Source organism: Varroa jacobsoni, unplaced genomic scaffold (assembly GCF_002532875.2).
Source record: "Varroa jacobsoni isolate VJ856 unplaced genomic scaffold, vjacob_1.0 scaffold_150, whole genome shotgun sequence".
NCBI classification, from domain to species: domain Eukaryota; kingdom Metazoa; phylum Arthropoda; class Arachnida; order Mesostigmata; family Varroidae; genus Varroa; species Varroa jacobsoni.
The window spans coordinates 35,168-61,987 of NW_019213052.1; the positions used below are offsets into that span (position 1 = coordinate 35,168).

At 38.6% G+C, this 26,820-nt stretch overlaps 1 long non-coding RNA gene across 2 annotated transcripts; it reads left to right on the top strand.

The window, feature by feature from the left end:
* The first annotated feature begins 428 nt into the window (after window positions 1–428).
* Window positions 429–15,722, top strand: LOC111269739 (uncharacterized). Of its 2 annotated transcripts, none has more exons than XR_002685908.2 (4): window positions 429–626; window positions 9,093–9,357; window positions 12,041–12,499; window positions 13,004–15,722. It is a non-coding gene; the product is annotated as an uncharacterized LOC111269739 (long non-coding RNA). The 2 variants fall into 2 exon arrangements; XR_002685903.2 differs by lacking the exon at window positions 429–626 and adding an exon at window positions 3,674–3,826.
* The last annotated feature ends 11,098 nt before the right edge of the window (window positions 15,723–26,820 follow it).

Sequence of the window (26,820 nt, forward strand, 5' to 3'; positions counted from 1 at the left end):
TCGGCTGCTGGCTGAAGCGACTGCTTGACAAAGCGCATCGACCCCTTCCTCTTTTCTCTCACTCACTGACTAACCTCACGCTACGGTGCTATCAGCATCCTGGCCGCTGCCTTACCTCCAGTCATTGGTGTTATTCATTCGGATCATTGTGTTAACAGCAAGGCTTCGACTCCTGGAGCTCTAAAGCTTCGACCCGCTAACTAAACTCTTTCGCTTAATGGCGCGCTAAGGGGCAACGATTGACCAGACAGGAAAAGAATAGGCCCAGAGAAACTTCTGATCTTGGCAAGCGAGCGTTATAATGGTCGGTTATAATGAGCTAGCTGCTATTAGAGACAAAGAGAAGGCCTAGAGGGAAAGGGAAATTTAATGAAAGATTTATTACTCCTCGTTGTTCTTGTCGCTAACCGCCTGGCGACCTTCGTTGGCCTGTCTTTCTACCATCATGTAGTCGCCGGAGATCTTGAAGTAGAGTCGTGAAAAGGGGCAAACATACAAATAACGTGGACGTGGTCATTGAAGTCTTTGCCAATGGATACAAACTTTAGTTCCTGTTAAAGAAGGCCCGCATCCAGTAGCAGCTAACAGGCAGAATATTATTCGGATATAGTTGTGCCAGTACGAAGGTGAGCCGCAATCGGTAGTGGGAGGCTAGAATGAAAAAATATAGTTCACTGTAGTCGTATTTCGATGTTTCAGTATATACAACAGTTCGTCCTTTAATATAAGATCAGCTAAACTGTATTTATTTACTGCATTGTGGCCCAGTTGTTAGATTACTTCTTTCAACGCCGCTCGCATAGTCAATCCTTAGCCTCGGTATTCAATCCTCTTTTTCTCATAACGATTACTTCATACGATGCATGACAAGCTCACAAGAATGGAGAACTTTATTTACTATTATATAAAATATAATTACAAAGACTGGACACTGAAGCACGCGACTGCCCAACGAGCGTTTGCAGGCGTTACATTGAGAGAAAAAAGAAAAGTTAGTGTCTATTGAAGGATTTTCTTTAGAATATCCTGAGCCATAAAAAGAACCGAGAATTCATTTTAATTCCGAGAACTATGGGAAGATATAGCGTAAATAATAATAATATCTACTTCTTCCTTTTTCGATAGCTAAATCACTTTAAATTATTTGGACGATGCTTCAGACACTTATATGGTTCATTTTAGTGAGACAACGATCTGACTTTTGTCCAGTCATTTTTTCTGTCAATTCACTAAATATTATTTGATAACAATTACATGTTACCACTTTATTCTAATTTATATAATTTTTGGACGTTTATTGATAGTTTATGAATGAGTCTTAGGTTCTAGATAAAACCTCCTAACAAACTCGAATTGTGTACGCTGCGTTAAGACCTTCGAAATTAAATTCTTGCGAGGTCTAAAAATTCTTTTAAAATAAAATTTTTAAACCTCGTAACAAAAACTGAACTCGAATTTGCTGTAAATTTGCATGGAATTTTATTGAGAAACTTATTGAAAGTTATAATTACGTTTTCAGTACGGCATAGCTCTGGTTTAGTTAATTGGCGATTTGGAAAGTTATAAGTTTTTAATAATAATAAGAGCCGCTCACCGTAGATAAAGTATAGTGAAAATAATGGCAGATTTTAATAAATATCTTACAAAGCCTTGGTTAAAATAGAAGTTAGAGAAAAGATGTGTATACACAAATGCTTTTGACTGGTTTTTTATGTAAGTGTTGAAATCCAGTTCGGTCTTTTTAGAAACTTCATATTATTCTTAAAGAGGCCGTAATTTGTATATTTTTCTTAGAAATTACCTGGAAACCGTATTTACGGCGTGTTAAACCAGGTTCTTGCCCGCCCGTAGTCATCGATATATAGCGAAAGCTAGTCATTCAGTCGACTGTATGACAGTCAATAATTGGATGCTTATAAGCATTCAATTATTCTCTATACTTAAAAAAGCCGATTTATGAGTACGTAATTTAATTATTTTTCTTGTTAGTCTTGAGCCATTTAGGCGATTCTGGCGGATTTTAATTTACTCTTGGTAGAATCGCATTGTTGTACATGTGTCATGTTTGTCCTTCAACAAGAACAAAAGCCTCGTTGAGTTATTAGGTTGATAAAAAAAATTCCCGTTGGAACCCACAGATGGCGCTAGCGTCGGGCTGGCTGATCGTATCTAGTTGGAACTTCACTGGCTAATTGTTTTGATTCTCGGACGTACATCCTGTTATTTCATCGAGGTATTGTCACTGGAACAGATCATTGGGTGCCTCCAATCATGAAATTCTATTAAGTTCTTCTACAGAGCAATATTATCTTCTTCACTATTTCCATGCTGGAAAAAATGTTACGGAGAGACAACGGATTATTTGTTAAGTCGACACTAACGTACACCGAGCATTACCGTTTCCGGTTACGGCTTAATCGCTTTAGAACCGAGGATTACGAATTGAGCTACAGACCACACCCCGAAAGGCCGTGAGAACCGAATTATGAGGAGTTGTAGGCACTCCTTAAGCCAAATATGGCGCAGTTGACCCTTGGCGCAGTTAGAAATGACTAAAATGACTACTTTCAATGCACTAGGAAAAACTGAAACGGGGGAAAGCCGTTGTTACCTAGATCAACTCATCAGTGTGAACCATAAGGTTGACAGGAAAAGGCCTTGGACTAGCAAAGTGCGACGCGAAATGATGTTGCTGCATGACAACGCCACGCCGCATATTGTTTTGATGACACAACGAGCCCTCATAACGAGACTTCATGGACAACTAAATACACAGACTTGATACTATATATGTTCCCGGTTGAGAGATTAAAAGTGATCGATAAATATCCAACCATTTATATATAGAGAGTTTTTGCCTACTCAAGATCATTTTCAACCTCGATTTAAAGCATCATGTTAGGTAGTTATTTGAACAAAAATTATTTCAAAAAAACTTGCAGTAAAGGTTATAGCTTAAGCTGGGTTACTAAGGAAGTATTGAAGCCTATGTATGGCCAAATGGTTTAGGGTTGGAGCATATCCAAAGGTGACATAGAATGGCGAAAACCAAAGTGGGCATGATTCCACACTTCTTGTCGTTATCGGTTATGGCGGAGTGCTCATAGGGAAGTTTTTCTTGTATTTTTCTCCTTGTAGCTAAATACCGTAGCATCGAGCCACAATTGAAGACCAAAGCGATGGCGAACGTATTGTCGTCGGCAGCAGTCAGATTTTCTTCGTAAACGCCTTTCCACCAGTAGGTTGCAATATTTCGCTTGCGGAGGAAGGTGACATCTGTTATTCGGTGTGCATCAATATTTTGAAAGTTATGTCGAAACGTATGTACTTATGCGTTCTTGAATCTAAGCGGAATTATATGAAATTCTCACATACTTTCAGAAGCCTGTTTTCTGAGTGATGCAGAACTATACTTTATGCTTCATATGACAGCTGCATTCAAATATGTGCTATCTAAAAAGGGGTTTAAGTTTGATTTGATTGCGCTATTCTAACGGACTAACCCCGAGGCATTAGCAGTAAAATCTCAAAAACCACCCATACTGATTTTCTGTCTTTAGACAGAAACAGATACAGGTTTACGTATCAAATTTGACGTTCAACTTTTGCGACGCTCATTCAAGCTGGTCTGAATGAACAGTCGTGCGCACCTGACACATACAATGGTGCATTGTTTGAGTTTAAGTGGCCTGGACGCAGATTGTGGCTCGTGCACTTTTCTCAAAACATCAACAAGCTTATAGGTTGTCCACATATGGTATTCCAAAGACGTCATACTAATGGGCATAAAGATGTTAAGTAGTGTCGCCAAAATGTAATCAGGACGGTAGGTTTTGACTTAAATATACCTTAAATATACGCAATTATATAAAAATATGCAAAATATATCTAAGTAAACTAGTTAAAGGCCTGTACACAAAATAGAGATACATACGTTACATTTATCTTAAGAGCGCACACAGCTCTGGACCATATGGTGAAACATACATGTGCATGGCGTTCGCTTACGTTACTCTCGTGTATCTTAGCATAGTGTACCCACACATAGTGACAGCCTATATGTATGAATATATTTCAGAGGATATTTCAATGTACCGCTTTTCACGGTATTTAGTAAAAGTAGTGTCTTTTTACAATTAACGGAGTCCGCTTTTGATAGACTTACATAGTTTGAAATGCTAGGTATTTCTCGTACATAGTACAGAAATCTCCTAGCATTTGTTTCAATTATGATTAATATTAACTAGCTTCAAGTGTCTGCAACCTAATGGACTTGACCTATTTTTTACTTGAGATCTCAGGCGGGGTACGATATCTCTTAGGAGTTTGTAGTCGTACGCAGTTGAAGCGTTCAAGTAGAATTCAATATAGCTTTTAAGGTATATAAACATAAAACCTGCCTGCATTATGGTTCATTTATCATAATCATAATCAAGATCATATTTGTATTGTGATAACTATATACACGATAAAACCATCTATTCTGTACTTTTACCTAAAGCTAAATTTTTTCAATACGTTAACCTGTTTTAGTTAAGAGGAAAAAATTCGTTTCAGCATGACTATAATAATTAACAGTGTTCCCCCACTCGTCTAAGCACTGCACATCTCCAATTGCAGTAAAAGTCCCATCTTGAAAGATGTTTTTTTTTTATGTATTTCCGTGGGTTATCAAATGTGATCAGGATTTTTAAAAGGCGATCATGGCCTTTAATATGGTGCGTGCATTCTGCCATGCACGAAAGACCGCCAATGACACGATCAAGCGTTTCCGGGTGTGAATAAGCACCTTATATTGGCCTATGTTCCTACTTGTAGAAATTATGCGGACAGCATAACATAAGAATACGTAGGTCATTAATAACATTTATAATAATAATATTTTACACAATGATCAGATGAGCTCTGTAAGCTTCTTTAGAGGCTTTGTTTTTTTCCATGTTTCTACATGAGTGACTATGAAGACACCGACTGTGGTATCAACACATCAATAGACTGGCCTTTCGTAAAAGTGGTGATTCTCTTTTTGAAAGATACGTAGCAACTTAGAACACACTAACTTTTTCTTTTGCTTGAAGACACTGCAGTTTTCTGATCAACTAATCTCAGACCAATTAAACTACTACGATAAGCCATTTCTAGCCTCGTTGTGCATATCGATTCCATACTTAATATCTCCATTTTCAGGGTAACCTTGTCTTAGGCGAAAGGCTCTGACGATTTCAGATGCTCCTTTTACAATGATGCTTTGATTGCTGAATAGGTATCTTTGCACTAAAGCATTGTCGTATCTCCTCATGGTCGTCTCGTAAGCGTGACAGCCTGTTTTGATTATAGATTAATATCGTACTTATATGCCGTTGAAGTGAAATACTTAATATGTAATAACGAGTACGTATGTTAGAGATTATCTGCGTTCGGTAAAATACAAAACAAATTGTGCTTGTCGTAATTTGTTCTCCATATTGTTATGTCGACCATAGCGCCACCATCATGGACTCATACTTATACATAGGCAGTGTACGGTACTGTAGATGCCGACGCCTAGTTATCAGGTAGAACTTATCTTTTTTTATAACTTACGGCAGTATCTAACCTGATGGCTAAGGAAAAGAAGACGAAGAAAGCTACTTACCACTTGAAAAAATTTACCAACGTAGAAGACGGAACCATGTTCCATTGAGATTGTATCAATTATTTCGTTTGGTGTGTACCTCCACGGTCATACCCTTTCGTATCCTGTAGCCGATGGCTACTCCTTTCTTTGATGCATAGTGAGCGACAGTATTATATGCCGAGTAACCTATGTACTCCGGTTCATTCGAAGAGAACCTGTTACACATCGCATGTGCTTCAGTATTTGGCCTCCATGGCGTACTAGCATTTTTAGTGGCTTGCCTTGGCTCTGGCTGCATCGGTATGAACTTCTTTGTAGAAAGGAATCTGACTTGCCGGCCAGAACTATTAAAGTCCGTTAGAATTGACTAATTCCCTCATAGAACGAAGATAGATTGCTTATTGCTGCAAACATATGATAGAGGCAGCTGGTATGAGTGTATGTTGAAGCGTCGAAGGAACGCCTTTGTTAGCTTGTCACTGAAAAAGCGTTTTAATCCGATAATATCTAAGCTCAAAACGATTCAGACGGATTCCAAACTGAGAAATAAACCTGAAGTAGATAATCTAAGGACTTTCAATGACATACACCAATTGACTCCATACGACGACATGAAACAATAATGTAGTACTTCTCATGGATATTTCCAAGGTGACATAAGAGGTCTTTAGATCCTTGCTAAAAGTACTGACTTTAGTTCTCACTAGGATACGATATCGATTAGATAATATTTCCTGTGACGATCTGATCTTCGAAACTACCTGAACTCGAAACAGCTGTCAAAAGAAGGCTGTGTCAGAACCAAAAAGGTCATTCTTAATGAAAAATTAGTCTGCAAGATTTTCAAAATGATAGAAATCCAGTTTTTCACGGTTCTTACAGTCATTATTGAACACTCATTAGTACTAGATAATATTTTTTTTTTAGCTAAGCCTTCATTGACTATTAATTATATAAAATAAATAATGCTGAATGTGCAGGAAAATATTAGGAAGCAGAGAGGTTACAAATAAACCATATAAGTTATATTGATCCATTGGCACGTATAACATTAACAGCTGTTTCGGATTCCGATACCTTTAGATCCATAGCGCACACGACCTATTTTCAAAGATGCGCTTGACAAGCCTTACAGACAATGTGCGTTACTAGATTTGTGTCGAAATTGGATTTTGGTATCAAACCGACACGGGTGGACAACTGCCTTGCTCCCTTTATGAATAATTAGGGTCACTACTTGCCGACTATACTCGACTACAAAGATGATACTTCTCTTACATTATCTTCGTTATTTCTATATATAATATATATATACGTATATATATAATATACGTTATATAATAGCATTGTTTTAGTAATTATTTGTCAATTTATTCACGTTTTCGTACATCATAAAGGCGCGTATTGCCTAATCTATTTACTGTACCAAGTAAGCTCAGTGGCATAAAAGAACATATCGAGTACATTGAAACGCCTTCTTTCCTTATATATATTTAAAAATATAATGTGGAAAAGCCACTAAAACTTGAGATAACATAGAGCAAGGTGTTGTATGGAAAATTTTGTACTTGTTGTGTCGTGTCTATAGAGGAGGCCTATTTTATGCCTTCTGCATTCAACGGTGGTGCCACAAAACGTCCCACGTCCGACAAATCAGCCGATATTGAACGTCATCACATCTGGCCCATATAGCTTTGGAAGGAAGAAAAAAAAGGACGCAGAAGGCAAGATGATATAACTGGCTATCGAGAAAAAAGAATACTTACGACAAACGGGCACAAAGCAATATGGTGATGGTCCGAAGACAGCCGTTATTCCGTTAGATGGGCAAAGCATATGGTAATACAGTGTCCGAAGTAATAAATAAAGCAAGTTAAATAATACTATAGAAGAATGTAAGACCGTCTGTCCTACATAGAATTATGTTACCGTGTGTCTGTGTCTAGCTGTTGAGTCAGAGAAAATAACGTGATCAATCTGTACTGAATATTCAGATGTTAAAGGCCAATCTGCGCAAGGCTGCGCCTTTGGCAACAATTTTTTTTATTCTTCGGTACGCTTCACACAAGAAGAAGAGATTTGAATTTTTCTATAACATTGACATTTGATTGTTTGTTTTTGTTTGTCTGGAAGTAAGTAATTATATGTCGAAGAACGTTTGATACAGAGACTGAGCTCCCAAGTGCAAGACGAACGAGGAATGGTTTTTGTAGGAAAGCCACTTTTACAAAAAATAAGTATGCTTGACATAATTCAAACGTACCGCGTCTCGAATAATAATCATGTGTCTATTATAAATAAAAAGGACGTCGAGAAATAACTGGTATTTTGTTCTTCCATAAACTTATCCAACCGTGTTGATACTGGAGCCTTTATATCAGTAGGTTGGCAGACAGATTTCTCTATCGCACCTATAATAATTAGTCGATACATATGTATATACAATAATGTATTTGGCTTCTAATTAAGTGATTTTGAGATTGTAAAATCTGAGCGCTTCAAAACACTTAAATAAAGTATCTACATGTAACCTGAATTAGTCCGTACATGCTACAGTAAACAAAGCTTTTCAACTGTTAAGGCATGGATTATCGGACTATTTTTCCTAAGAAATCTGCTCTAAAATGATCGGATTATGCCGAACCGAGCTATCGAAGTAAATAGACATAGAGGTACCGACACGTAAGTGATTTGTCTGTTCAATTTCAATTATCTATAGAACAACAAAAATTTCTTTCCGGCGTCTTCTAAGTGGCACACTTTGATCTTTTATTCGCGACCTCTTCATAGCGAAAAAGTCGCCTTCTGAAACATGGCCAACAAGACGGACAACATTTTATTATGGTGCTCATTTTACCAGTGTATTAAAGGTGGGCCAACAAGATCGCGGCCAGAAATCAGCAGATACTGAAAGATTGGAAAAAACTGAAACTCGCAACAGGACTGACTGTGGTTACCAATCAGCATGTTATTATATTTCTTTTATTGCTGCTCTTGCTGGTAGTGACAGTCTAAGACAACGTATACGGCCCAGGTGGTCTACAATAGCGAAAACAGGTATCACTATGGTGGAGGCACCTGCAAAGCACACAGAAGGCTGTAGCCAACACCCATCATCTAGGCAATAAACAGGGGGCGAAAAGATACGTCCTACGTGAGCGTAGGTGGCAAAGTAAGTTGGCGTTACGGAAGCAACGACAGCAGCGATTGTCACTGCGCTTTGCCGTCCAATTGACCTACCCATTAGCTCACGGAATCGATCAAGGATCCACCAACGTAATTCGAGCAGTTATATAGCCAAAGACCGTCAATCGTACCTAACTTGTATAGCTGGAACGATGGCAGTGCTAGTTATGAAATCTCACTTACCACAGTATTTGTACACCATTTAATCCGCCACTACAATTCACAGAAATAAAAATACAGACCTCGTCACAGTTCGACATAATGTATATTGTCTGTTGTTTATTTTCAGGGCTCTTGTTTTTTCACGACAATAGACCGTTGCTCCATCACCGCTGTCAAGATAGAACCGTCCCTAATTTTCTTGGTGACAGATGTAAATCTGTCGCTATCGCATTGACAAGTTGCGGGCGCGTTCCTGTAATGCTTATCTGAGTGGCTGAAGTGTGTGGGTGAATTAAGAGAGACGTATGAATGGCGTTAGTTGGACGAAGGACACGAAGGGTTAATGTGTGCCAAATAGTAACGACGCATGGGCGGGAATGGAGCTCAAACAGGTAAACGGTATCAAACTCCGATTTGCTTCTACGTATTGCCTTTAGAGTAGAAATGCATATAGCTGCGACTCTCAAGCGTTTGTCGTTGTCAAACCGGCCTTAACGCCTCCTCGTAGAAACCGATGACTCTGCCAAGTGAATCTGATCAAGTCAATGGTAATTCTTTCCATATCCACACAAGCAAAAAAAGGTTGCATGAGAATTTGGCGTATTTAAAGAACGAGGAAACTTAGAAGACTAACAGGATTATGAGATATAAGAAAAAGTATAGCAAGCATTTAAATGATAGCGATTCCTCATCGGGTAATCATATAAGTGCATTTAAGTCATGTTACATCAGTCTCACAAAAGCTATCTAAGTCAAAATGATGCAACTACCTCGTTTCACATGCATTTGTCATCTATTTCAAACGACTTCTGATAAAATTATTTCAGACCTGGAAAACCTTAGTAAAGGGGCCCTCAAGTAATAGACATCAAAAGCAAGTAAAAATCGTCCTGTAGCTTTCTCTCCGAATTCCACAACGTGCGTTCCTTCTCGTTCCACTTGCCCTCATGCATTGCCGTTTTGTCCTGTTTTTCCAGAGGGGCTTAGTAGCGTCACTTTTCCTCTGTTTCTTTTTCCTGTATTGGCGCTTTTGTCGTCGAGTTTATTATTATTTCATTGAAAGGCTTTCTGATCGCCTCTTCTCTTTTTAGCCCCCCTAATAGCTTCCCAACGGATACATTTTTCGAGCATCTTTAGCGAGTTCTTGCATGCCTAGCCTTCTTAACCCATCTAAATCATTATGTTCTGTTCCCGTGCACCAAGCAACCTGATGCAGCGCCTGCTATGCAGATTCGTGCGGGCGACGTGCCTGCGATCCTGTCGTTCTACTTCTCCTTTTCTTCTATCGAACCTGGTTGTCCTTTTTTGAGAATCAAAGTTTGTTTTTTAAACTACGTGCCTCCCAGGCTATACAAGCGAAAGTCCAATTATTTTCTTCGTCTTTCTTGGCTGTTGTATATATACATATATAACACAGCCCACCTCTCCTGAGTTGTTCTTCTCTTTCTGTATCGGACCTGGCGGAATTTCATAGTAAAGAAGAACGACTCGACAGTGGGGGGTAGGAAGGACACACCAGCAAGTGACATCTGATGGACTGATAACGTTAGCGAATAGTCCGGAAGACAACACAAATTGCTACAGCTTTTCCCAGCTCTATAGCCAGTAATGGCTTGATGTTAGAGCGGCGCTCGTGCTACGACCATAGCATCTCCACCTCGCCCCGTCTGATAAATTACGCACGTTGCATAATTTACTTCGAAGCGACACGGGCGAGCGAACCTCATCATATCGTTACCCATTGCTAGAGCTATTTCCACTTTGCCCAGCCAGGATAGTAATACAATTTGAATTTTTCTATCACGTTCCAGCCAGATGGCCGCCAGTACAGTTTCGCGCGTGTGCGTATGCGGGTTATGAAGTTATTACAAGTCCAGACTAGACGCTACTGGGCTCCTGTTGTAGTTTTCTATTGGACAGTTCTCCTGAACTATATTCCCCCAAGTTCAATCCAATTTGTTAGGAGGTGCATCCTAGGGGAAACCGTAATTTGTAATTTACTTGCCTTCGGACAGGGTGCAAAGGACAGGCAGGCCCCTCCTGTTCCTTCTCCACCTCCTACCGCTCATTCGCTAACGGTTTCCTCGTTCTTTGTTCTTCCCTTTACGTTGGTTTTCACTAGGCCAAAACTAATAGACTTTCCATCCATCACAAGTAGTGCTGCTAGCTAAATCACCGGCCTATACACAGGCCCTGTTATCCCTCCACAGATCCAAGCCCATAAGGCCTCCCCACCCGACTGTTAATAGCTGGCACCTTCTGACTGGCCGATGCGTTTGTATGTGTATGTGTTTCCTGCTTGCTTTTAGCCTTTTCCTTGTTTCCTACCGTAGCATCAGTAGCACAACGTTCTTACTGTTCATGTTGCTTCTGCCATAGCTACTGTAACCACTTCTCTTACTCTCGTCATGTTACGATAGTTTTTGTTTGAGTTGTTGCCGTCGTCGCATCATCCTAAGTGCGTGCGTTCTGCTATATTTGTTGCCAGTTATAGATAGAGAGCGCTGTAGTGAGCTTTGGCTCTTGGTGCCATTCCTGCCGTTTGTTGTTGCGCCTATCAACCTCGCATAAAACTTCATACACTACCATTAGGTAGCGATGCAGAGTATCCAGGTAAAGCGAGCCAGCTAACGTATATCCGAGCAAATTGATGCCTCATGTTCGATCGAATGGTAGGCGACACTGTCCTCATCCAATTTACACACGCAGACAGGCAAAAATGCAACGCTAACTCGCCCGAAGGCTATTTGAAGCCTGTGTCATACCTTAGTGGTGGAAAGGAAGGGTTGCGGTCCGAACTCCCTTGATGCCAACATCACTTCCGTCCGTTAGTAGACGACGCTCGGCGCGGTGCCTTTGAGACGTTACAAATTCCACCTGCATCTGAGACATGTCATGAGAAATGCCGATACAGCTGTTCTGTCGCCTTAAAATGCATTACCATTATTTCGTTGTGCTATATAGTAAGAGATGACAGGCAGATTATACTTAGACAGACAATATAATGGGCTAGCAGCAAACGACTGGTAACTGCAAAGTTAATCTAATTTTCACTTTGTTATCAACTCGGTTCAGGTATTTCCGGTTACCGCATCAGGCGACTCGCTAGCAGGTCAGCAGCCGTAGAGAAAGACGTGAAGCTGGCATATTCTGTGAGTTAGCTAGACTTCGTTGATAAAGCGACCCGCGTGAAGAGGCGACAACAGATCGAAGGCTACTAATACCTGTCTTACGAAGGCAAAATTGTTTAGGAAATAGAGCACAATAGCTTTATGTTCTTGATGCCTCCCTCCTGTAGCAGCCTGAAGTTATTTGACCCATCACTAATGGCACTGACCTACAGCTAACAGCAGAAACCGTTAACGCGAACTTCTCGACCCCGGAAAAGTGTAATGCATTTTACTTGCAGGGGGCATTTTTTGCAGGTACTCGGTAAGCGCTGGCATTATCACTGTTATTGTACCGACAATGCATCGCTAGTCCTGCTTTCACAACATCAAAAGCAGACACTGGGTCCACGACCAGATTGACGAAGTAAGAGGCAAGGAGCTTTTTAAGTAAAGAATTAGCATTCTGCCTAAGTATAAGTTGTTTTTAGCTAGGTAAGCGATCTTAATGTTGATAATAACTTGACAGTGAAGCACCTTTTTTGGTATTTTGCTATTCACTTGTATGATACTTGCGTACACGTTCTTTGAACTCGTAACTCAGCTGACTAAAATAAGTTGACGTTTAACATGAAGCTAGGCTACAATCAGACAAAAGACACTACAAGTTAAAAATATTACATAGAGGTTTATAGTTGAAGAAGGTTTTACTTTGGTCGATATTTTTTTGGAGGAAGGATAATTTTGCTTTAAGTGAAATTAAGTAACTATTATTCCTTTCTCACTTACGCTCTCGCCGTTATGTATATATAGAAACTATTCATTGGAACCTTAATATCCACGATATACTTCTGGTTACGTCTCGATACGAAGGAATCGATGACAACAGGTTTCCAACTTGAATCACCTCACGTATTCTTATGTTGAACAGGCAACACGTTGACATTGAACCAAACGCTTGAAGAGAGGATTTCGTCTCAATAACCGTATTGACCACGGGAAGCATAAATAGAACGCTGGCACTTTCCTACAAAAAAAAGGGCAGTATAATGTAGTATTCAATCTTCGTAGTCATAATCATTTCTGGTTGCGGTCTATACCGGCTGACGCGAGTATAGGACAACAGTCAGCAGAAGCATGATCCACCCACTAATAACTTAGTAAAGGTTCGTGTTGTACAGTTGCATAGGGGAGGTGTCTAGAGAACTTAGAAGGTTACAAAACAGATAGCGTAGGCCAAGCTTAGAGCCTCTAAAGATGCATTAAATGAAGAATGGCTGTAGCAAAATTTTTCACTAAAAAGACAAGGTCATTATGAACGATGTAAGTGGCCAAATGTGGGGTAAGTGGTTCAGAAAATTTAAACGTGTATATCCGTACATACTTCGGTAGTTTTCAGAAACCGAACCGGAAATTTAAACCGAATTAAACAACTGAGAATTAATGCAAAATTACTACCTAAAAACCATTGTACTAATGTGTGAGTACTAGTCAGGTTTTTTAACCATATTCTGTCGATTCGCCCCTGTGTCATCGCATACATCGATTATTTAGCTATTGTGATCCTGGTAAACATACGTAAATCTGTGGATTTGGCTATTATCTTTATGACTACAGACCAACTGCACAAACATTTATAGTAGTATGTTGTGTCTAGATAGAAATGGCCATTACGTGACCGCTTTGACACCCTAAACTACTTTCAACTCTTGTTTAATAGATAAAAAAAAAAAGAAACTTTTAGGAGTATTAATAGTAGAAAATTTTTTCCTTATATTTGTGAAGGAATTTTGAAAAACAAGCAAGCCTTCCGAAACCTTGATTTTCCGATTGTTACCTTTTCAGCTTGGCATAAGTCGGTATATCAAGTGTTTTTAATACTTATTGCAAGTGTATTAAATTTATCAGGTTATTTGCTTAGGTTCTTGCCTAATCTATAACATTTTTATCAATGTGCAATGAGAGACGGTTTGAATTAACGATAATATTACCTTTATTTTTGTTTGGCTTATGGAATACAGTTATGCCGGTAGTATATCGATAAAAGTAAATTAGGTAGATAGAAGAGGTAAAGATGGCTAAGATGAAATGTGCAGCGTTTCTAAGAAAATCCGGACGCCAGCTATCATCCTATTACTTAAATCTGTCTGCCTAGTCTATTGATTTATCTGATACGTAACTAAAACTATGTGTCTATTTGTTTGATCCAAATTGACCTGTTAAAGTGGCCTGGTCTTTGGTGATTCGTGAAGTATCACCCTAAGTAGAGCTAAACGTGAAATGGACCTAATTAGGATAATACTTTTTTTTTCGGAAAGGATTTATTTTTCAAGTCGATAGAACGTGATAGTAAATTGGGCAAATTTATCTTTTTTTTTTGCAGTTTTACGTTCGTTTTGTAGAATCCTTCTATATGTGTCTATACAGTCGTAAAGGTTGAGGTGATCTACTTTTTAGTGGGATCTTGCCCCAGCACCATGCCTCCTACGAATAATATTGGTAACCAGTTTAAGCTTTTGTACACTAGTTTTTACTACTCCTCGTTTTCTTTTCTTTTTTTTTCTTTTTTTTTTTTTTTAACTCAGTTATATCTCTCTTCACAATGCTCAGTGTTCTACTTTTCTATTAGACCCATGCCCGGTTGAAGTTTTTGTTTGCGAACACGCCCCAAACTGTTTTCCAATCATCCTCTCAGTAACTGGAACAAGGATGAATTTTTTCGTTTTAAAAAAATTTGTTCGACTAGCAAAATGGTAGCCGATCGTTTCCATGGGGTAAGGGGCGCAGTTCTGAACATCGATCGAAAGCTCTCACGCTGCTGAATTTTCAGGTTGAAAATGCTGACGAGAAATGCAGTGTATATACCAGTACCTAAAATTCGTGTATTTGAGTGATAATTGTAAAATTTTATTAGTCCTACCAGTACGCAATGGGCAAATAGTCTAATTAACTCTAAAAGTCGACTGATTTAATTTGTGTTCGTCATTCAGAAGCCGGTTTTGTTAACGCGCATGCCGGAAACAGAGTTAATTCGCTTGCATAAAAAGGCAGCGTTATCAAATCGCAAAAAAACACTCAACACAATATGATCAGGACCAACTGTTATGTGAAACAGGTCAATTACAATGAAATAGCTGTTCGTTTATTTTATAGTTTACGTTACGTCTGGCATAATATCAACGTACAATAAATGAAAAACAAAACAGGTTCCGGACGAAGCCTGCATATGCTGAAAAAATTATAGCGGCGCGAAGCTCCATAAGAACGTATTCCTTAAAACTATCCAATATACAAACCGATATAAAATCACTGATTACTAGAGATTGATATCTACAATTATTACGAACGAGAACAGATTAAGCGATTAATTAGTAAGAATAACATGAACTGGAATATGAAATTTTTTTAAAAATTACCTTTATATATATATGTATATATGTGTATATATATATATAATAATCATTTAATTAGAGTTTGTAGTGTTCCGTTATTTGCGTATATACTTGGGTTAACAATGTTGCTAAGCTAGTTGCAGAAGATTCTATTACTTACCATAATGTTGTCTAACTGTAGCTTAGATTTCAATATCATGAGACAGATAAGACGACTATATTGTATATATAATCAAATAAACAATATACAAAATTAGACTCTGGGACTCATTTCTTCCTCCACCGTACACCTTGTGGCAGCTAATCATGAAAATATAACCTTGACTGTTAAGCCGATCATAATTTTAGCTGCTTCATATATGTAAGTTTAGTGTCTCTATCAGATTTTTTTACATTCTGATCGCTCTCTCTTCTATTCAGGATGCGTCAGCTGGATCCGGCATAACGTCGGCATGCTTTTCATTTGAAGATTACAAGTATATATATATATTTTTTTTTTATTAGGAGCATAATTTTGTTCGATCTAGCTAACTCTTTGCTCTACAATTTATCAGTCACCGACAGACTGCGTGGCAGAGGTTTAGCTCTATTTTCAAATATCAGAAAAACTTTGCGATAACTATTGTGGGTAATACGGGTTGGTGTCGTTAAACCCGCTGAAATCTGATGGAGTACGCTTTACCTAAAAAAAAATCAACAAACTTTGAACATTGCTTTTAGCGGGCCGAGCATATAAGCAGTTAAAAGTCTACGAACAATCTTGGCATCAGGGATTTAGAATTGTCATAAATAGGTTTTACGCCCTTTCGATTAGCTTTCGAGTCATTTTAATTCGACAATATATAGTTTAAGCGTCAGTGCAACCGAAACATATTGTTGCTCTTCTAGAAGCTACATAATGATAGATGATGGCGTCGGCTTCATGTCGCTAAAAAAGCTGATAATTTCGTCAACTGTGCCTTCTATGATGACGGCTAATTTCAATTCATACACAAAACGCAGGTGTTTCTTTGTTAACCATGATGTAATTGTGGTTTGGTCCTAAAAGGAGCGCCAGATCTTATAGTTGTAACTAGCCGATGGCCTGTACGTTACATGCTAACATAACTAGCGTAACTGAAGATGCGAGACTGAGGCTTCTGTACGGGAACTCATTCTAAAAGTCTTAGCATTATCGAAAACCATGTGAAATTATAAAACTGGCCTACCATGTGCTTTCGTATGTATGGTAAACAGGAAAACGTATGAATAGAAGGAAAAGTACATTGGTAAATTTTCGATCCATAAACTAACGAGAATTACTTAATTATAGAAGAATTTTCTAAAAATCAGAATGATGTCAGAGATATTTCTATAACCTATTAGCATTATCTACCAACCTTCCTTCGTATGTTCACCTAGCCCTCTGTCCATACATTTTGTATGCATTATCTATCAGGCATCAAGCCTGGCCATATATGCCACTCTTCGCCGATTTTCCCATTATGACCGGTATTTAGAAATCTCGAGTACCTAGCACGTGCGTGGAGTAGAGGCGGACGACTAAAAGACTCAATGATATTCCCTTGTCGTAACCCGCGTCATATGCAGACGCCATTTCCTCTTACAGCATATAGAAAACAAATCGATTTATCCGTTAACGACATACATAGTCACTCTGTGAAAGGCGGCAAAGCACAAATATTCTTGCCATATCACATAAAATGTGAATGAATGTGCGGGAAACTAAATCGTACATACATCGAATTACCACAAGCTTGATATAGTAATGTTTACATCTTTATATATATTCAAATAAAAGTTTAAAGATCCTATTTTACGATGATTTATTATGAGTTTACTATAATGTATAGGAACGGATTAGTGCCTCGTCAGTCGATGCTCTAGAGAAATGATTTTTCTGACTAGCAATAGGAACGGAACTGGATAGGAACTGGACCTAGGAAGAAAAATAATCGAATTAAAAAAAGGCGCACTCCACTTCAAGCGGCGCTTCCCGTAGAACATATTATAATGGTATCATATTAGTGGTCTAAGTTTTGCCAGTTATCACATCCCACATTTTCAGTGTTAACTGTATTGCGGTTGATTTCCTGGCAGAGTCATGAGTGTTCCGTCTAGTTTTTTTTACTGCCTGCTTATTGGTATACCAGAATTCACTGCTGCCAGGTCCGCCGAAGCACTTCCATTAGCTTCTATAGAAAACTCTAACGTACACGGCTGAAAGGGTCAGGAGCCAGAAATTCTGTCACAGTGAGAACGCGCTCACCCACTGTTCTTAATGTCGAAGAAAGCCGGTTCTGTCTAGAACAAAATAACAAACTTATCATGAAGGAAGGCGACGCATCAGTTTCACGACTTAAACAAGAATGAGCTGTTTGTTATCCAGCCTCTCGGCGCTAGACAACACCCACCAAATTAAAGACCTTACTTTTGCCAGAATATAGTTTAGATTTAAAGGGCTCAAAAATCAATTTTGTCACGCCTGTGCTTTTGATACGGTTAATCTTGAAGCGGGAAATATGAACGGTCCACATCAGTTCTATCTGTCGGTCTTTTTCGAAGACTTTAAACGACCTTTTAAACTTTTTTTCCCTCTTTGGAACTTTTAGCATGTCATTTGCTCAAAATTGTGCTAACGTTTGTGTGCAACGTAGGTGAGTAGTATTTCAGTGAGTCTACACCTACCTCGCCTGACGTACAGCTAATTACTGAAAAACGGTTTGCGGATCAAAATGATATTTCTAAATTTAAGTGCCGAATTGAAGCCGTAAAACGTAGTGTTGTTGGATAGACTTGATCGTCAGAAATGGTACTTTTGGTACATGTAAAATATTTTTCCTGTCCTCTTTTTTACGACTTACGGTTCTAGCGACTGAGCCTTAGTGTGTATTTGCCGATGCAGAAAAATAATTTATTCGAAAATTAGTCATATAAATTAAAAAATGAAATGTTCAAATCAGTGGCCTACAATAGAAACAATTCGCCTCTAATGATGGGACCTAGACACACTAGTTTCACAATTCCACAAACATACGAATCCAATAAAACCGTAAACCCCACTGATAATATGTTATTTCTATAATGCCAGATTACATACCTATCAATAACAGTAAATTACAGCTTCAGTATATGAGATTATAGAAAACAAATAATTGAAGGAATTAAATAACGGAGGCAAATCTAAATAACGGAGGACAGTTTAAAACAAATGTTGTTACAAAAATTACGCAATTATTTGTTAATAAGATCACCTCTCAAGATCTACAAACACAAGGATAGTTTTTCTTCATTTCAAAAGTTGCTAAATGAGAATATGGACGCATCATTTATATATATGGCTTGCTCAGCCAAATGAATTGATATACTTCCGTGTGAGTGTTGTTTTCTCATTCACGAACCTTCTCAACGAGCTCATCAATAGGTCTTACTTACATCAATTCCGTTAGTAATTCGTCTCTTGTATTTATCTCCTGTAAATGAATAAATTTATTGTAGATATTCTATTTTCCTTAATGTCCATTGACCCGAACGCTGCGTCGGCTCAGTATTGTTATTGTATATCCTCTGTTGGAACGCTATCTCGGGATAATGGGAGTATAGGCTATTATCGTGCCACATTGTAAAAACGTATTTAAAAAATATTCAGTAATTAAATTTGATACACGCACGTCAAATAAGATTGATTTTTCAACACAATATTGGCGTTAAATACAGTTAAAATAGTTCATGTTTTTAGCTAAATTACCATGGCGTTTTTATATAATTTCAGTATTTGTTTAAATTTAAGAATAGCATTAAAGCCAAATGTAATGATAACCTAAAAAATGAGCAATTTTTTGCACCGTACGTAGGTTTGTAAATATTCACCATGATAAGGGATGCACTTGATCTACATGCATGTATTGTAGAACGACCAACTATCGATAGCTTTACCCCGACGCCGAAAACCTTTTGAGCTTTTTATTGAAGAACAAGACCTGACCGATCATTGGAAACACCTCTCTGTTCACTGTAAATAGATGTACTCTGAAGAACACTTATTAGATCTGCTTGTTTTACCCAGAGAAGGCTGTCACTTTCATGTCATAACTCGAGACTACACTTGAATACTGCTCAAAACATTATTTACTAAAAGAAGTTAATACTAGACACAAGTAAATCCACCATATTCATTCCTACGGTACCTAATATGATACTTTAGAGTTCGACACCTAGATCTAACGCAGAAGCCTAAAAATGGTAGAATGAGAGCTTATTTAGTTAAAATAAAGGAAGATTTTCAGACAAAAAGGGGAAGATGATGTCTATGGCCGCGGTGCATGATAAGGCGCCACGAAGAAAATGTTTGATAATTGAGGTGTTGACTATTCAGAAAGGCTAGGTAGCTCGACACAATCAGAGAGAGAGAGAGAGTATTACGTATATAGGGGTAATAACCTGATCCTAATTGAAACAATTAGTAACGAATATGTAAGTAAAAAAGTGAGGACTATATCTAAGAACCGAAGGGATCGGCTTCCGATATGATGAATTGGAACAAAAAAAAAAAGTTTACTGGGGCACATGATTGGCAACCTAGAAGACAGGTAAAATTTTGTGGGTCTTGAAGACATCAAGAAAGGTATGAAGTATAAAAGCTTTGCGAGACATGTGAAACAGTCGGCCGCATTTAGATGAATCTAGGGTAGCTGCTTATCACTTATCTACAACTACAACATTTTTTCCAGTTACGTTTGTTTCTGTGACAAGTTTTTTTAACTTCAACTTCTATAAAGCTTCTTCAATACTCCTACAAGGGCGTAAAGCGTCAAAAGATTGACATAATTCCATCCTTTACTACTCCATGAAACAACATCGTCAGGCTGTGAAGGTAAAGAAGTTTAACACCACACTCTTCTTTTGCTTGAAATGGAGAGGCCATTTTTACTCATGGCTGTTCTTGACAATTCTAACCGCAAGGAATGATAAAAGGTCACTAGTGACGCGTTTCTAAAAGACATAATGTTTCAATCGACAGTAGCAAGAATTGGCGGCAATTGGCTAGAATAGATGGAAGTTAGAGAGAGAGAAACAGCACAAGGACCAAACAGGAAAAACAGATACCGCAATCGTCACTCGCAAAGTGGAACTTTCACTGAGATCACTAAAGTCGCGCACAAGTGACAGCTGTACAGTATAGGTATATATATATATATATATATGGAGTATAGGTAGTAGTCGATATGGGTTACGGACTCGTTGAAATATCATCCAAACGTGTTTGATTTTTACAGCCTGGGCTTTTAAAAAGGGAACCCTAGAAGAAAAAAAATATTGTAAAAAAACTAACTATTGAATTTTAGAAAGACTTTCGCCAATAGTGTTGGGTAGGCGGTAGCGCCGAAAATTTAGAAGCTCGGTTTTTACTAGTAACAGGTTGACAACATGCAAATTGATAAGGTTTTCTACCTACAAATTTGTCATTAAAGTAAATTATTATTATTATTATTATTATTATTGCTATATTGCTTACCTGGATAATTATTTGGCGACAAATAGTATCTTGAAAATGGTTCCTAGAAACGTTTGCAATAAAATTTCGGAAGATTGTCAAAATGCTTTTTGCGTTACGTGCAGCGATTTCCAAACAACTTAAATCCCGTATTATAAATTTCCCGGCTTATCTCGAAACTTTCTCGCATTCTTAGGGAACCACGTGAAGGCTAGTAACAGTGTAAACCGTAGAGTTCTAAAGTAAAAGGTTTATGATCTTAACAGAAGTTTGTTGGATACGAAAACTTGGCAAAATATTGGTGTTCGTTCACATCGCAAACTTTCTGCCAATGCCATAATATGATTCTGGTTCTATTTTAGCAACAACTGACTTTTCTTTAGCATCCTAACTGTCATTAACATAACTGTTATTTGCGTAGAAAAGTCTTGCAATTCGAGGCCTAAACCGTTAACGAGACTTTTGCCCAAACATTCTTATCTATACCTCTGAACGCCCTCTGTAAGCGAGTCAGTATTGTCAGTTTGAGATTCGTTAGATTTCATCTTAATTACGCCATACATTAACCCGAAGAATTCAAATCTAAGTTGCAAGGTAGTCATAGGCTTCTGTAGCAGCAGTTGTTTGCACGTTCAACCAACCCCCGCAAGATACTGCTCGTACGCAGTCTTGCTGAAAATCATATGGCTACCGTTCGAATGTGACGATAATGCCTTCTCGACTAGGCACAATACGTAGAACATGGACATTGGCTAGAAGTTCCGTTTTTCTTTGAAGTATCTTCTGATTTATAGGAAAGCTAGCTACCATTTCTGTTACTAATTTTCGAATTGACACTGAGTATTTTTTTTTTATCGCTGAAGATAATCTACTGTTCTATACTTGACAGAATTTAGAAGCCAATGCTATTGATCAGCTCACTCGAATTTAATGTCCTCAAAGAGCTTCCGATTGAGTTTTCTGAAATAAGACCTGTATCTAAGATCTTCGTGAACACTTTAAGCTGTGCCTCTACGGCGACAAATTTATACGATAATAGGGCATCAGAGCATTGAAATAAGAAAAAATGCCGTTGCTTGCATTGCGGTGCATACAGGGGGCTTCTTATTGTGTTTCTCCCGTTCGGGCATACAGATCTATTCCTGTCTGCTTACCAGTCGCTCACTCAGTCACAATTCAGTGGACTGTCGATTCCGGGTACCTCTTCTTTAAGTTACTTCTTTAAGTTTATAATGTCGATCGGAGTCCTTCTGGCGTGTGCGACAATAGTTAATTCTAGTTCATATTTCAAAGTAACCTTACAATTCACTTTCAGAAATGGCGGACTTTTCTTTATGGCGATAACAACAAGCACATGCTTGCTACGACGATCAACCTGATAAAATGTGTTCCACTTTGTCTGGAACATTATTACGAAGTAAATGAATTATCTATAATTTGTCTTTGTGCCGTGTAAGCATATTTCGATCAGCCAAGCTTTTTTTAATTGTTCGGCGTAATCGCCATTATATTCAACGGCAAATGTACAGCATATTTTCCCAATCTTTGGAAAAGTTTTCAAACCTTATTATGGGTTTATTATGAATTTTTTGATAAATCTTTCTAGTATTCATAACGCACAACTCGCCAACAGTAGAGAAACACGATGAAAAGCACATTGGTTTTTGTCCTGGATTTACGGCATCCTTTCGTCTAGACTGGTCTTTGGAGTGTTAACCAGTCAATTTGCTTTTATCCCTACGTCACGCCCGTACACTTACTCTTCGTTACATGTAATGATGGAGTGAGGCAAATCCAGCTCTCCTTTGAGGTCAAAGTTCATAAGGTTTTCCTGAAACGGCTGTTAACGGGTCCGCCCTTATTCGAAACGCAAATATGTCGACACAATAATTCCTGTAATTCTTATTGCTTCCTGATAATATTTTAAGATGGTCCGATGTAACCCACATGAACCCTTCGAGGGTGATTTGGCGAACGTCCATGATAACTTGTTTTCTTTTTCCATATTTCAACCGTTATCCGTTATAAGTGGTCACCCACCGTTAGGGTCGTCTCCAAGACTCCCCCATGCGTCGTAAAGCTGTCAGTACCATCTGTACACTCGCTATTGACTCATAACTTATCCCCAAAAGGCCTTTTGCAGCACTGAATTTATTCGTGAACGTTTGATTTTGTCTTTATCACAGAATTTGATGCAAACTCTGATACTCCATTTTCTTCTTCCAAACAACGAAATACGACCGGAAGTTCAAAACGCTTCTGAATTACAAAGTTTACGTTTGAATATTTTAAAATTTACTTGTGGATGACGGACGTGGTGGCGCCACAAGCCCGATTATGGGTCTTCCAGCTGAAAAGAGTCGAACGTCTTAGTGACACCTTCTTGACTTCATTGGATAGATACATATATATGTCCGTCTATGTACCACCGTTTCCCAACTCAGTCAGTCAGTCAGTCAGTCAGTCAGTCGCTTATGCACTTTTATGCCCAATGCAAAAAAATATCGTTTTAATTTTACAGTGGCCAGTTTATATTGCCCTTAAAACTCCGTTGTATATGTGAGACAATGATATTCAGGTCTATTAGCATAAACTGATGATTTGCTTAAATGGCCAAAGTTTGGAGTACGTATATAAAGTCATATATTTGGTAATCACAATGACTTGAAGCGTGAAATAAAGATAGCGCCGGCGACATTGTATAGTTTTCGGCTATACTGGAAGAACCACCCACTGCACAATTCGACTAGCAAGACAGAATCAAACCCGCCTTTTTCAAAAAAAAATCCTGGTTTTCACCCGTTTACGAACAACGGATTGCTGTACTCAGTTGCGGATACGCCATTTTGTATAGAAAAGCTTCGGGAAAGGCAAACGCTGCTGAAAACACTGAAGCATTAATAATTCATCAGATGCTCGCAAAAATTTGCCGATGTCAATCCCGAGTCCAATGAAGAGTGAAGTAGAATTGTGCGTTTACAAAAACCTATCATATAGTAAGGGGATCTACAATCTGAGATGTATCGTTTTGGGTTAAACATGCTACGAAATGGCGTTAGTGATGTAAAAATGATATGAAAATTCTAAAGATCTGTCCATTGTACCATATCCTGTTTATGCTTACGGTAGCAATCCTCGTTTGTCCTAGGTAGTTTTTATTAAACTGGAGTATCTACGTACCCTTAATTTTTATTGAAATCGAAACGATGTCTCTTTAGTCAATACATACAAAACTCTATACACCGTACATTAGTTCCATCATTGATTTGACACAACCGACGATTATTACAGACTCCTGAACTGAATTGAACGACAAATAATAATACCATCACCGATAGGAATTCACAATAATACATTTTTAATGGACTTTGCGGTTGTATGATGTGAAATTTCAGTTGATTTCCTTATTCTCAGTATTTGTCCGATGCGCACTGAAGACTCCGTTTACCTTCGTTTAGTTCTCGTTCATAGTCCATAGGTCTATTTACTAGTTGTAATAGGCTGCCTCAACAAAATAAGCGAGCCGGCTTTTGCCGTTGTCGAAGATCTGCGGGAATTTTTGGATAGATAAATAAATCCGTAATTTTATTGAAAACGTCAGGTACTCGAGTCATTGTTTTAGAAAGGCCTTGCTGGACACTTGGATTTTCGTCCAGAGGACCCATGAAGCTATGGCGTAGTAACTATCTGCTAGTGATCGAGCCACTGATGGCCGCATGATCGTAGGACGCCTTCCAACATGCGCGTCAGCCCCTAAGACCTTAACGTTCTCTTTGGTCATAGCTATAATAGTAAGGTGCCAGCTAACCAATCAATTTTCAACTATTTTTTTACCGATTTATTTTAACCGATTTTTTTAAAATATGTACATCGAATGAAGCAAGTTTGACATTCCCAACGCGTACTGTTTGCCTTGGGAGAAAAAGCTCCGTTCTCCATTCTGTCGGCTGTTTCATGATCGATATCAATCAGAAAAAACAAAAAAAAAGATTCAGTTGTGCGACAATTTAAAAAAATAATCGCGAACAAACAGTCGATTCTTGAATATTAACCGGTTATCAATCAATAGGAGAAAACGGAACTGAAATCTGTGTCGTTTCGGCCGCACATATGTTTACATGATTATTGACGAAGCTCAATGCGATCGGTTGTGCCATGTCTATTCTAATCACTATTATTTCTATACAAAGCAATCAAGTTCCGAAATCTAGACATCCTTATTTTTCAATTTATGTTTCGCAAAAAATCTACTTTCGTCAAAAGCTCTCTAAGAAAAATATTTCAAAAAATCTCGCTCAGTTATCCCTTATGTGCTTTAGAACTGATTGTAACTCTAGTTAAAAATACCCAATACCATTAAAAACATGTTTCGTTCTCTTCTATCGCTTGTTTAGCATTTATCGAAATGCCACGTGTTGCTTGCATGTTCTAGCTGTCATACGAGCAGCAAGTAATGAAAAAGACAAATCTATTCTAAATTAAAATTCGTATATATAACGCACGTGCTACATTTGGAGTATGTAACAATATACTATGATACGCAATTAGGCGTATTACTTTATAACGGAAGGAGATGTTGCTAAAACATAAACATAAAAAACATACGTGTATAAAATAAATATAGGTACAATATAATCTGCAGCTTGGAACGAAATGTCGGAAAACTTTTAGGTAAATTGTTGATATAGCGCACAATGTCCGTATCATTGCTCTACATTGTTTGTCTAGTGCATTTAAAAGTGGGTCCCATTAGACGACTGGGGTGCAAAACCTTCGCTCCACTTTTTTCTGTATTCCTTTCTCCTGTTTCTGGCAGGGGAGAAGAGCGTCAGAAACGTGCCTGGCACTAGACGTCAGACAAGTCGTTCTTTCTATTTTTATCTTCGCTATTTCTCCCTTCTACTGGTTTTATTCAGTACTTCATCGCTCCCAGTGCTGCTGTTTCTGCTGATAGGGCTAGCGCTTACTTGTTTCTTTGGCCATTTACTGGGTCTGGCGGTCGCTGGGTTGGTTGCTCGGGTTGGCTGACTAGCCGAGTGTGCCCAGATGTTCGCTCCTTCTAAACAAAAACGAGGAATTTGCGATTTGTCTGCGTCGTCAGTCGACCCCTGCTGAAAGGAATGAAGGCTTGCGTACCAGACTTTCACCCACCATAGCACAGACAACATTCAACAAACAGACGGGCAGACATTTACCAACTTGTGCTCACGTATGCAAGGTCGTAGACACACATCCCTAGAAGGGCCGTGCGGAGGGACAAGCCAGAAGTATAGAGACGATAACAGAAAGTGTGAAAGGTTCGGTGTGTTTGGCGTAAGAAGGAAAAATTGAAAATACTATAACGCCTTCCAGTCTTTTCTTCCCGCTTCGCGCCCTCTCTATCATATAGCTCTCCGTCTTCTCACGTTCTAGAATATCTTCAATTCCACGACCAAACCGTCAACCTCCACTATTTCTACTTTCTTCTATGTCTTTTGGCCACCTCCAACATGCCCTTTTTACGTTTTTTACACTACATACTTACTAGCTATGCGCATACCAACGAAGCTTTGAGAACAAAGAGAAAAAAGCTAGGAAAGTTCGAATACGTGTCACACTGAATCGATGCGGTGACGCAACTGCAGGAACTGAAGCGGTGATGCGCCTTCTGAGGTTAGCCTCAGCTTTTGGGGTGCTGCCCTAATGTTGGGCCGTGTGGAAATTGCTTCATTCAAGAAAAGCCTTAGCCTCCGGCTCTTGAAGGGCCCCACTGATGCAGGAGGAGTAAAGATCGAAAGCTTGCGGTTTTTGGGGCTGAAGAGTTATCGCGGTGTTTGCTGAGAGAGACCCCAGTGAGGAGAACCACTTCTCCACGAATGACTT